Raw genomic sequence first — 12220 nt, 5'->3', positions numbered from 1 at the left:
AACTACATGCAGAACCTTAGAGCAGGTATTCCTAAAATTCTTGGTTACTGATGTTAGTTAACTATACTGAGTTCTTTAAAGGGCACTGTCCTTTGAGCCCTCCTAGACCACATGCTTAAAATCCAAATTGCTTCTAAATTATTTAGAACTAATATGTCGCAATAATATTAAAAACAATTTCTTAGAGTTACATAGCTATCTTCTAATGACAAAATGCCTGCAACCCATTGGCTCCCTTATTTACAAAAGTATGAAAAATGTTGGTTATTGTGTGAGGGAAATAACACAATTTGTGGTGTTGTAACACTGCCAGGCATTCATGATACTCATGTGAGCCTTAAAATTCATGTCAACTGTGTATTCGTTCTGAAAAGTCATAAAGGTACAGAGGAAATATTAAGGATACATTATTGATGAATGATTATATAGCAAGCTTATGTAAAAGTGCATGGCATCTATTTTTGACCTGAGACCTGTAATTCATGGAATCACATTCTTAAAATATTTTATTGTGCTCTGATAAAAATGTCCCTCAATGAACACACTAATGTGGGGATTTGGCTCTTCTACCTGCCTTTGCAGCTTTGAGAATCAATTTTAAATGAAGAGAAAAGCACACTTGTAATAACTTCTTTCTCTATCTAACAAGCTTATTGTGTATCTTGGAAATTAAGAAGCTTCTTATATTCCTACTAGTGAAATGACTCTCAAATTCATATAACATTTGTGTAAATTTACTCAGAAGAATATATTATGGCTCATTTTCAAACTGCCTCGCTGTTGGGATGGTATTGGGCATAAACATGGATAGAATAAAATGCATGGAATATACTAAAATTTGTCACGTAAATATCTTATTTCACTGGATAGAAAAGATAGAATTGTTATCCGGCCAGAGAATAGAAAAAATAAAACATAAAATACTCTAAGTTGGATGCCCTCCATCACCTTCAGTCAAATTACATAGACAAGTCATACAGTTACACAAGCTGATTTTTTTCATACTTGACATTTGAGTAAAGCTACTTACTTTCTCACAATGTTAAAATTTTATTTTGCAGTTACCTATACTAAACATGACGGAAGCTATGACTAAAGTAAAATAGAATTTAAAATTAGCTAAAAACTCATAAAAGTTTGGATTGGGTTTCCTAACCTCCTTGAAATCAAGTACCCTAACATTTTAATTAAACAGAGAAATTTCAACATACTGAACTGAATCCTATTTGCCTAGTCAGGGAAGGAGATTTTAGGATGCTGGACTCACTAAATTATACTGGTTTGGTTGTACATTTGACATACACATGGATAATCTGCCAGGGGAAAATTCTAACAGTGGGAAAAATATTTTAGTCTCATAAGCAATGAATTTGATATTCAATTTTGTTGATAACAATTCAAGTCTCCTGTCTGATACATCCAAAAGAATAAAGATATTGATGCTTTAGGTGGTGAAGGTGATGTTATGTCCTCTGTTAGAGTGTTCTGTTACTTCTCTATGGATTTTCAACAGCCTTTGCACATCCTCAACTTCCAAATATCTTTTACATTATCCAAGGTCAGAAAAACCATATGGCTTTATAAAGATCAAAGAGTGAAGTCAGAAACCCCACACTTTTAAAAGTAAAGACAAACTCCCCAGTACATATTTTAGCATCAAGTGCATATGGCACACGCTAACTGAAAAAATTTATGTGGCAAAGTTAACCTACTTAGAAGTGGAATAACGTGTCCTTTAAGGCAGAAAGGACAAGCCCATCTTCCAGTGGGAAAGTGGTACAGTTAGAGACATCAGGGGAAGAAACGAAAGAAACTGGATTACAGAGACTCCAAACGACAGGTAGGAGCAGTACAAAATGGAGAAATTAAGTGAGAAATTAACCTCCAACCTCTGAAGTCATTCTTCGTATTGAAATTCAGTTGTTTTAAGGAGTCCTTAATGCTAAAGACATGATTTTCTCATAGCCAAGGGGGAAAGTTCAATTACTGTACCCATGTAATCATCCATTTTAAATCATTTTTGTGTAAAGATCGGGTATATTGAATGGATTTGTCATACTCAGAATGAAACTGGTGCAAATGAAATTCCTGTTAAGGGGCATTAGCTTTACTATTCTCTCATTTGCTATAAAAGCCTTTAAGTACCAAAATTTGGGATAGACTGTGGCTTATTATCAGTCAAGTAGGGGAGGGAGGTGCTTCCTGACAGGTTTAAAAGCAAGTGGCTTTTTTAGTTTATAGTCTAGGGAAGAACATCAGTCTTCCTCTTGTTTTTAGGGTTAATTAGATACTATTCTTTTGCTGTTCTAACTCATTTGTTTTCTAGATCCTACTGCCAAATATATTTTAATGATATTTTTTAATGTCAACCTCATTTTCCCTGTCATTACCATCCATGGGCTAATCAAACAATTATCTTGTCATTTATTTTATAAGACATTCTATAAAAAACCCATAGAATCCTTTCAGAATTAAGGGGATACCATTATATTGATCATAAACATTATTTTATTGAATATTTCACAGATAATTTTAGTAAAGAAACAAAAGTCTATGTAAATAAAAGGAGTATCTAAAAATTATTGAAACATTAAAAGCTGATGTATGTTGTTACTACAGCTTTTAGAGATTCCTGATAAAGTGATCTATGAGCAATTTTAACTGATGTATTTCAACAGTTGCCCGGTATAAGTTCCTTAGATTTTGACCATTAAATTATCATTTCTTTATTATTTAATGTGATCATTCAACATTATTAATGCCTGATGGGAGAATTTTTCACATGCTGAGGTATGGGAAAATCATTCTGGCTTATACACGATTTGGCTTGAATTTTATGCTAACCAGAACAGACTCTTACAGCCTGTCAAACATGCATCGTACATCTGCCTTAACCATTAGGGAAAAGAATGCATTTTAAAATCAAAATGGAGTAACTGTGGTTCAGGCATTCAAAATGGAGCTGGGTGGCCATAATTTCAGACACGTTCCTGCATCCCTGTGAACATGAGTTTTCTGACCTGTGTCAGACTGAAGGACACCACCAGCCGTTCTCAAAACAGTATCTGTGAATAGCTACCAGCTGCAACCGTATGATCTCAAGGTCTCCCCTTGTAACTATGCAACCATTTCAGACCCCAACCAATCCTTGCTTAACAAGCACCCTTACTGCTCCAATTATAATTCTTGACAAGCAACTTACGTAACTCTGTGGTTTTTGCCTTTATAAGCCTCGCCTATTTTGTAGTCTGGAGAACACGATTCAAGTGCTTCTTGGATCTGTGTCTCCTGGGCTAACGTCCTCAGTTTGGCAAGAATAAAACTCTTTTCTATTCCTATTATAGATTGTTTATTGATTATTTCCATCAACATACCTAAACCTAACATTCCCCTTGAAAGAAAATTTACCCTCGTTTTAAGTCACTGTGATGGCTTTGGCAAAATTTTAAAGAATCAAATCATGAAGGTTAAGAGATAAGGACTTCATCTACAAGCAACGAGATTTTGTTGATTCCCTCCTACTCTGGGGAAAACCCTTAAGCTTGTCTCTCCAGTCATTCTGACCAAGGACAATGTGACATTTAGGGAGGAAGTCTGCTCCATTGGAAGCAGGCATTTTTGCCTCCCCAGACTGGATTTCCACTTGGATCAAAGACCAGTCTACACTGTCTTGGCCACGTTCAATTTTAAACATGGCTTCTGTCATCAACAGTCCATCGAAACTGAAAGCACCAAAGGGGTCCACCTATAGCGTGTCCTAAAACCAGGGTCTATTTTGGCTTCCTGGACATGGGCACCTGCTGTATTTCCTCAGTTTGTCTGAAATTCACATCAGGGACTCTTTCTTAGTTTCTTACTCCCCTGGAACTTCTAATTTTCAGGGTTCTTCTACATCCTTCTATTCTTATCACTCAACTCTGGTGTCCTCTCCTGGCTTCCAGGCCACACATCTCCAATCTGCATCTTCTGCCAGTCTCACTGCTGAGCAGTGGGTGTTCGTCCAAATGCTGGCAGGCCAGCTCCACTAGGGTTTCCATCACAGACATCTCAAACTCATCACGTTCGAAACAAAACTTGTCATTTTTTAAATTTATTTTGAAAAAAATTTTTAAATCTATTTTACTGAAGCATAGTTGATTTACAATGTTGCATTAGTTTCTTCTGTACAGCAGGGTGTCTCGGATATATATATATATATATATATTCTTTTTCATATTCTTTTCCATGATGGTTTATCACAGGATATTGACTATAGTTCCCTGTGCTATACAGTAGGACCTTGTTGTTTATCCATCCTATATATAATAGTTTGCATCTGCTCATCCCAAACTCCCACTCCATCCCTCCCCCACCCCCACCCCCTTGGCAACCACAAGTCTGTTTTCTATGTCTGTAAGTCTGTTTCTAAAACCATGATTTTAATCTCACCAAACCCGTGTCTCCTTTTGGGTCTCCCAACTTCCTGAAGGAACACATTAGACATTAAGTTGTCAGAAATCTTCTCCTCTCCTATTCCTACAGCAACATGATAAATAACAAGTAAAATGGTACAACCTCTCTGGAAACAGTTTGGTAGTTTCTTAAAAAACTAAGTATGTGGCTACCATACAAACTTGTAATTGTACTCCTAGACACTGATGGCAAAGAAATGAAAACTTATGTTCACACAATATCATCTACACAAGTATTTATAGACACTTTATGCTTAATAGCCAAAAATTGGAAGCAGGCCAAATGTCTTTCAATGGATGAATGGTTAAATTGTGGCACATCCATACCATAGAGTATAGTCAATGAAAAACCAAGCTATTGATACAACTTGGATGAATCCTTATCTGAATTATGCTGAATGAAAAAAAAAAGGCAATCCCCCTAAGTTATGTTCTATATGATTCCACTTACACAACATTATTGAAATGACTAAATTATAGAAGCAGAGGACAGAGGGCTGTAGGAAGGCAGGAAGTCATGTGATGGGAATGGTCTGTATCTTGACTGTATCAGTGTAAACATCCTGACGGTGATACTTTGCTATAGCTTACAGGTAGATTATCACTGTAGATAATACAGGTAGATTACATCGTAGAAAGATTTACAGGTAGATTTACATTGTAGAAAGCTGGGTAAAAGATACCCGGGTTCTCTTCATATTATTTCTTACAACTGAATGTGAGTCTCCAGTCACTTCAAAATGAAAATAATTTTTAAATTTAATTTAAAAATACATAAATTTGTTTGTCAAACCGTCTCATGAGTCGGGAGCCATCCAAAAGACAGAAAAACATACAATAAAGATTCTTCTTTATTCTTGTTATTTTCTTTGACCCTAACACAATGCTACACACTTTCTCTGTATTTTAAAACCAGCTTAGAGCACAGCTAGGATACCTGAGCTCCAACTTTGTCATGTAAAGACCAGAGCATGTTTGAAGTCTTCATTCAGAAAAACAATGCAAAATTGGCATCCATTCTGGTCAGAAGATGAAACTATTTGCGCCAGAAATGTTAACAATGAAGTTCCCTTCTTTGACAACAACGATTTTAATGTGATTGCAAATAAATTAAATTTGCAAACAATTATTTTGTGTTATCACCTGGACCTTAACTATACAAGGTGGCTGTCCATGTCCTGGGGAGTAAGGGCATATTTTCATTTTGTAGATTAGATCAGTACCTCAACTTGGGTGCACCTAATGCAGCTTTAGTCAACAAAAGTTTCCTTAAGGCTGATAAGATTACAATGCTAAGGAATAGAAAACAACTGCTGTGTTGTAACAGCTGGTACAGATGTTGACAAGACAAGAACTTCCTATTGTGGGAAAAATTTTTCATTACATTGCAGCAAGTAGAGAAATTGATGTAGTTCAATTACCCAAAAACGGCTCCATTTATGATGCAGTTTGGAATTTGTACTATTTACCGTGTCATGCCCGCCAAATGTGATTCTGCATTTAAGTTGGGACTGGTTGTCCTAAGGCAGACTGCGACAGCCCTTGTGAACACATGTTAGTAGCATCTGAACTTGACAATCTGAGGAGATGAAGGAAGTGTAGGATATTGCAAACTACAAACTCGTTTCTAAACCTGTCTCCTCTAAATATTCTAAATATTTTCCTTGGTGCCCAGGTGGTGAGCACATTTTAACGATCACCTGTCCTCTTGGATAATGTGTTAACACTGGGTACGAGATTTGGCATTAACCCAGCTGTATCTTGCACAATTAGAATATACCTTCAAATGCAGAAATATGACAGGTTTCTTGGCAGCCATTTTTGGATGGAATATTTACAGGAAAGACAATAATTTACCAAGCAGTTCTAAGTGAAGTCCCAGTGAAGAATATAAACTTGCAACATCTTGTAAGTTTTAAGAAATGAACCAGTCACCGATTCTGAACTGCATGAGAAAGAACCATCCCAGAATAAGAAACCACCACCTGGAAATGAAAAGTCACCAACAAAAACAGCCGTTAATAATTAAAGGATGCATGAGGCTGAGACAGCAGAGAGCAAGAGGTGACAAGAGTCCAGATTTGACTCCTCTCCCACCTAGCAAAGCCACCATGAAAGACAGCCTCTCAGTCACCTCCCAGAGACCCTGAGACAGACAAACAGACCCAAAACCTAAAGAAGAAGACGTAGGCAATTGAACAGCTGAAAGAACAAACAGTACCTGGAAAACAGCTAGAAAAACATCAACGGGAGAAAATGCAGCAAGAGAGAGCCTTTCTCCACGAGCCAAAGACGTGGAATTGGGAATTTAAGATACACAGAAAGCAAGCAAGTTACCAGAAACCAGTGCAAACATTTCTTCTGTTAAACACACTGACATCTCTGGAATACCTATGTGCTCATCCTTAATGTTCATCTATAACTTTAACAATTCATTCCAGATTTTTTTTAAAAAATAGAGCAAGAAACCTAAAATACTTAAGAATAAATCTAACAAGTAATGTCCAAGAACTCTACACTGAAAACTATAGGAAAATTAATTAATTAATTTTAAAAAAATTTGCAGAGGGAAATTAAAGAGAGCCAAAAGTATATCATGTTCCTGGATGTGAAACCTCAATATTCTAGATGTTCATTCCCTCCAGAACATATCTACACATTCTGTGCAATTAAATAAAATTCAACATGAATTTTGTAATAATTGACAAGTTGTAACTAAAATTTATATGGAAATACAAAGAAGCTAGAAGAACCAAAGTGATTTTTTAAAAACAGAACGAAGTCAGAGGATTTACCCCAGCCGATTTCAGGATTTATTCTAAACCCCAAGTCAACAAGACTGCACGATACTGGTGACAAAGTAGATCTAAGGAACTGAAGAGAAAGCTGAGACAATAGTTTGTCGACTTTGGCTCTATTGATATTTGGGGACAGATAACTGTTTGTTGTGAGGGCTGTTGTGTGCATTGTAGAATGTTCAGCCACACCCCTGGCCTCCATGCACTAGATGCTGGGAGCACCCCTGAGTTGTGGCAGCTTAAAATGTCCAGACATTGTCAAATATTCCCTGAGAGGCAAAATCACCCCCCAGTTCAGAACTACTGGTTTAGAACTACTGGTTGACCTACACATACATGGTAAATGACAAAGATACCAGATAATTCAATGAGAAGTGCAAAGTCATCTCAACAAATGATAACAGAAAATTACACATAGATCCTTCACTCATGCCATACACTAAAACACTGGAAATGGATCATAGGTGATAATGTAAAACCTAAAACTATAATATCTAGTACAAAAGGTAAAAACAAATTTATTTAAATACCTTATGATCTTGGGTAAGCACACACACACACACACACACACACACACACACACACACATGAATCTTAAAAGAAAAACGACTGATAACTTGGGACTTCATTAAAACTAAAACTATTTTTCTTCCAAAGAATTATGAAAATCACACAAGAAAATCAAAGGGGAATGCGCAAACTGAGAGAAAATATTTGCAATACATATATCAGACACAGGACTAGTCTTCAGATTATATAAAAAATTCTTATAACTCATTAATAGGAAAAAAATGACCTGATAAACTGGGTAAAAGATTACACGGGCCCTTCACACTATAAGATATACAAATATCACTCCTCTCCAAAAAAAGAAAAAAACACACAAAACAGATACCACTGCACACGTTCTATAGAGTGGCTGAAAAGATTCACAGGAGGTTATAGAATCCCTGGGTGTCTCATACACTGTGAGTGAGAATGATAAAACTGCTTTGGAAACAGTTTGACATGTTTTTAAACACTTTAAACACACACTTACCATAAGAAGCAGCCCTTCTACTACTAAGTATTTACCCAAGAGAGAAAGAAATATATGTCCATAAAAGACTTACACCTGAGTGTTCATAGCAGCTTTATTTGTAATAGCCAAACACTGGAGACATCCCAAATAAGATTATAGGTAAATAAAATACAGTATACTTATTCCATTGAAAACTACTTAGCAATAAAAAGCAACAACCTCCTAATACATGCAACTTGGATGGATCTCAGAATAATTATTCTGAGCGGAAGAAAGGCAAAATCTCATAGCTGCTCTGCAATTCCATTTGTATGAGATTCTAGGAAATGCAACTAATCCATCCTGACAGAGAATAGATCATCGGCTGCTGGGACGAGGGTGGGGGGTGAGGGGAAGGATGGGGCAGGGGCATGAAAAAAACTTTTGAGATGAAAATGTTTGGTATCTTGATTATGACTACAGTTTCACAATGCATACCTGGGTCAAAATTCTTCAAATTGTACAATTTAAGTATGTGTAGTTTACTGCAAGTGAATTATATCTCAATATAGTAGAAAAAATAAAATTTAAATTGACATACATTTTAATCCACTGAAGCAAATTATAGTTTTATTCTGCAGCTTTATTTTCAATTTTTGAGCAAAGCTCAGATCATGAAATTAGCTCAAGAATAAGATTATTCATGAGTGTCATACATTCCTTGGGGTTACTTTTGGAATTCTTCCCCATCATGTAATACCATTCAGGATTCTAGCATGGTCAATGGCTGCTCAGAGAGGGCAAGTGTTGTCTCAAAATTCCTATCACACTTTCTATAATAAAAATATCTGGTTAGAAAAATATCATTTGGAATGTCACTAGCAGGCTTTAAAAATAAATGCTAAAGGAAAAATACAAAAATAGGCACATTTTCAGTTAAAAAATTTCAGAGAGAGTAGGTGCTAAAAGCAGAAATCTAACTAGAAGTTAATTGATTGCCATTTAATATTTGACATTGTTCTTAACTTGTGCATTAAGAGCCTTGTCTAAGGGCTGAAGACGATTTACACCTGGAAGATACTAGCTGAGTCCACTGATATTAAAATGAAAGAAAGATGATATTTAGGAATATGATAACATTTGTTGGATATGAATTGAACATAAAAAGTGGAAATTAATTCTTAGAGTCTTTTTTTTTTCAAAAACTTGAGAGGCAACAGGTGGATAGATTCCACATTTCAAAGCAAATGTCTTGACCGTGATAAATGCGTGTGTGAAGTGCCATATTATTAAAACTCTTCTGTAGGGTAAATAACATTTCATTGCACAAATTAGAGGCAACTTAATTTAAAAAATCTGGAATTTGGGGCTTCCCTGGTGGCGCAGTGGTTGAGAGTCCGCCTGCCGATGCAGGGGACACAGGTTCGTGCCCTGGTCCGGGAAGATCCCACATGCCACGGAGCGGCTGGGCCCGTGAGCCATGGCCGCTGAGCCTGCGCGTCCAGAGCCTGTGCTCCGCAACGGGAGAGGCCACAACAGTGAGAGGCCCGCGTACTGCAAAAAAAAAAAGAAAAAAAAAGTCTGGAATTTGGTGGGAAAAACAAATCATACTAACATCTAGGACATTTTACTGGGATCCAACCATTTATATATAATATCCTCTGCAAGTCATATCTGACATCTGAGATCTTGAAGAGAAATTGACTGCTGAGCTACCAAAGGAAAAAAATTAAAGCCCATAATGTGAATTACTAAGGTTTGCAAACAACTAATCACACACATACACACACCCCTCAATAGCACTAATAACTTCTTAACATAAATGAGATTTCCTTCAAGGTGAGACGTTGAGATATTCTAAAGTGCAGCAGTTATCTACTACAAAATGTGTTGCATTTAAAAACCACCTCAACAAATAAGCTTTTATTTAGCTTATGGCTTTGTGGATTTGTGGTTTAGACTGGCCTCAGGGGACGTGTTTTCTTAGAGGGGCTCACTACATGTCGGGCAGTTGATGGGCTCTGAAATAGGGTTGGGGGAGTGTCTGTGCCCCATGTCCTTCACCCTCTATCAGGCTACTTTGGATGTGTTCCCCTGATCATGGCAGAGACCCAAGTGTGAGGGAAGCCCTCACTGTGACACCTTCATTTATCTGAATGTGACAACAACCACCGAGTTTAGAAGCAGACCCTCCCCCAGTCCAGCCTCAGGTGAGACCACAGCTCCAGGTGATGCCTTGACTGTAGTCCTATGAGGCTCTCCATCAGATGAGCCAGAGTCCACACTGAGGGAGGACCAGGACCATGATGAGTGGTAACCAGGAAGGTGTCTTGAATTCTGAGACCTATACATCATCACACTGGAGCATCAGGTACCTCATGCCCCCCTTATTTTTCCAGAGAAAAGAAAAGAACACATCATTTTTAGTGATTTTTAAACTTTTCATGCTGTTTCTCCCAGGGCTTCGTTTTTGTTAGTACGTTAATGCCTTAAATTGATGGGATTTTTTGCCATTACTTCTGCCACTCTTGCCTTAGGTATCTGTCTTTACTCATTGCTTGTATGTTTGCTGATGCTGTGCTCATTGCCCTACACTGGGTTTTGTTTTATAAATAAATAAACAAACAAATAGTTTACTATTTGCTGGCAACCTGATATATTTCCTTACCAGGTTGCCAGTAAATAGTCTGGATCTTTCAATTCTTCTGAACCCCTCATGCAGAACTGGGTTCAAGTTTATTCAAGTGTCCCTAGACACTGTCACACATAAAACCATTCTATATTACTTAAAATAAAAGTAAAGTAAAAAAGGTAACCCAAAAGAAAGTTGTTTTGTTTGGGGTTTGTTTTTCTTTTACTTTTCAATATCAAGGAATTGTCCCTCACAACTTAGACTTTCTCCTTGGAGAATAGAGCAGACTTGTTTCTTCCTCCTGAAAATTTCAGTCCTGATATTTGGGGTCCTTATTAGCAGTACCAAGAGTTCAACTCACCAATTCTCTCAAGAGACTAAAGACACCAAGTAAGTGAACATTCAGTGGCCAGCCCTGGTTCTCCAAAACTTTTAGGGTGGACCAATAGGCTTTTACTGCAGACTTTTGCTGCACATGAAATAAAAATAATGTTTAGCCTAGAATATGAGCTATCATTACTTTGATAAATATGAAGAAATTTATTGAACTATTTCCCAGTGTCCTTTACAGGAAACATTGCATCCAAAAAAAAAAAAAAATCCTCTAGGGTTTCGTGACCTTTCAAACCTGGGTTTCTAACCCCTATTCTCCTGAAATACTGGAAACTGGGGACAAGGGGGTAGCTGATGCTCATGATTAGGGTTGGGTAGCAGGTTCAATAGTGTTCAATAACCGCAGCAACAGCAATCATAGCCGTGACAATAGAAATGATCAATGACCTGCCTTCAGGCATAATGCCACTGATAATTGATCCCCTGGTCATCATTGAGGAAGGGTGTTGACTTCTGTTTTGTATAATATGCTCTTTTGAAGGTCACAATATTAAACTTTTACAATCTGTTTTGTGTGTGTGTGTGTGTGTGTGTGATTTTAACATTAAGCATTTCATACTTCCAAATAATGCCAGCTTTTTAATCAGTTTTGATGGGAATCCTTTTGCTGCCATACCAAAAGATACAGGAAAAAGTAAAAAGTTGCTGTTTAAATTCATAAACCCTAATTGTAAGACTACACCTAAAACATAGATCAGGGTTTTGTGCTTCACCGTTTTCAATTTCCACTGGTATCAGCCCTTTACCAAGATTAATGATACTTATAAAACATTATCCTCGCTATTGCAAAATGTCCAAGTATTACTAAAATAAACCCTTCTCTTACCATTTATTGGGATTAATTTTACCATTCTTTCCTCCCTAATTACTTTTATAGGTTGCTTCCCTTGTTAATTTAATGAAGGGAGTCCTTTTGTTTAATACAGCTGAGTCAATGCAGTAAGAA

At 36.9% G+C, this 12220-nt stretch overlaps 1 pseudogene; it reads left to right on the top strand.

The window, feature by feature from the left end:
• The first annotated feature begins 1076 nt into the window (after window positions 1-1076).
• Window positions 1077-6763, top strand: LOC114903794 (annotated as a pseudogene).
• The last annotated feature ends 5457 nt before the right edge of the window (window positions 6764-12220 follow it).

The sequence above is a fragment of the Monodon monoceros genome, unplaced genomic scaffold (assembly GCF_005190385.1).
Source record: "Monodon monoceros isolate NGI ecotype Baffin Bay Population unplaced genomic scaffold, NGI_Narwhal_1 Super_Scaffold_21, whole genome shotgun sequence".
In the NCBI taxonomy this organism is placed as follows: domain Eukaryota; kingdom Metazoa; phylum Chordata; class Mammalia; order Artiodactyla; family Monodontidae; genus Monodon; species Monodon monoceros.
Note: the sequence above shows the minus strand (reverse complement) of the source record. Positions and strands in the feature narration are given on the sequence as shown.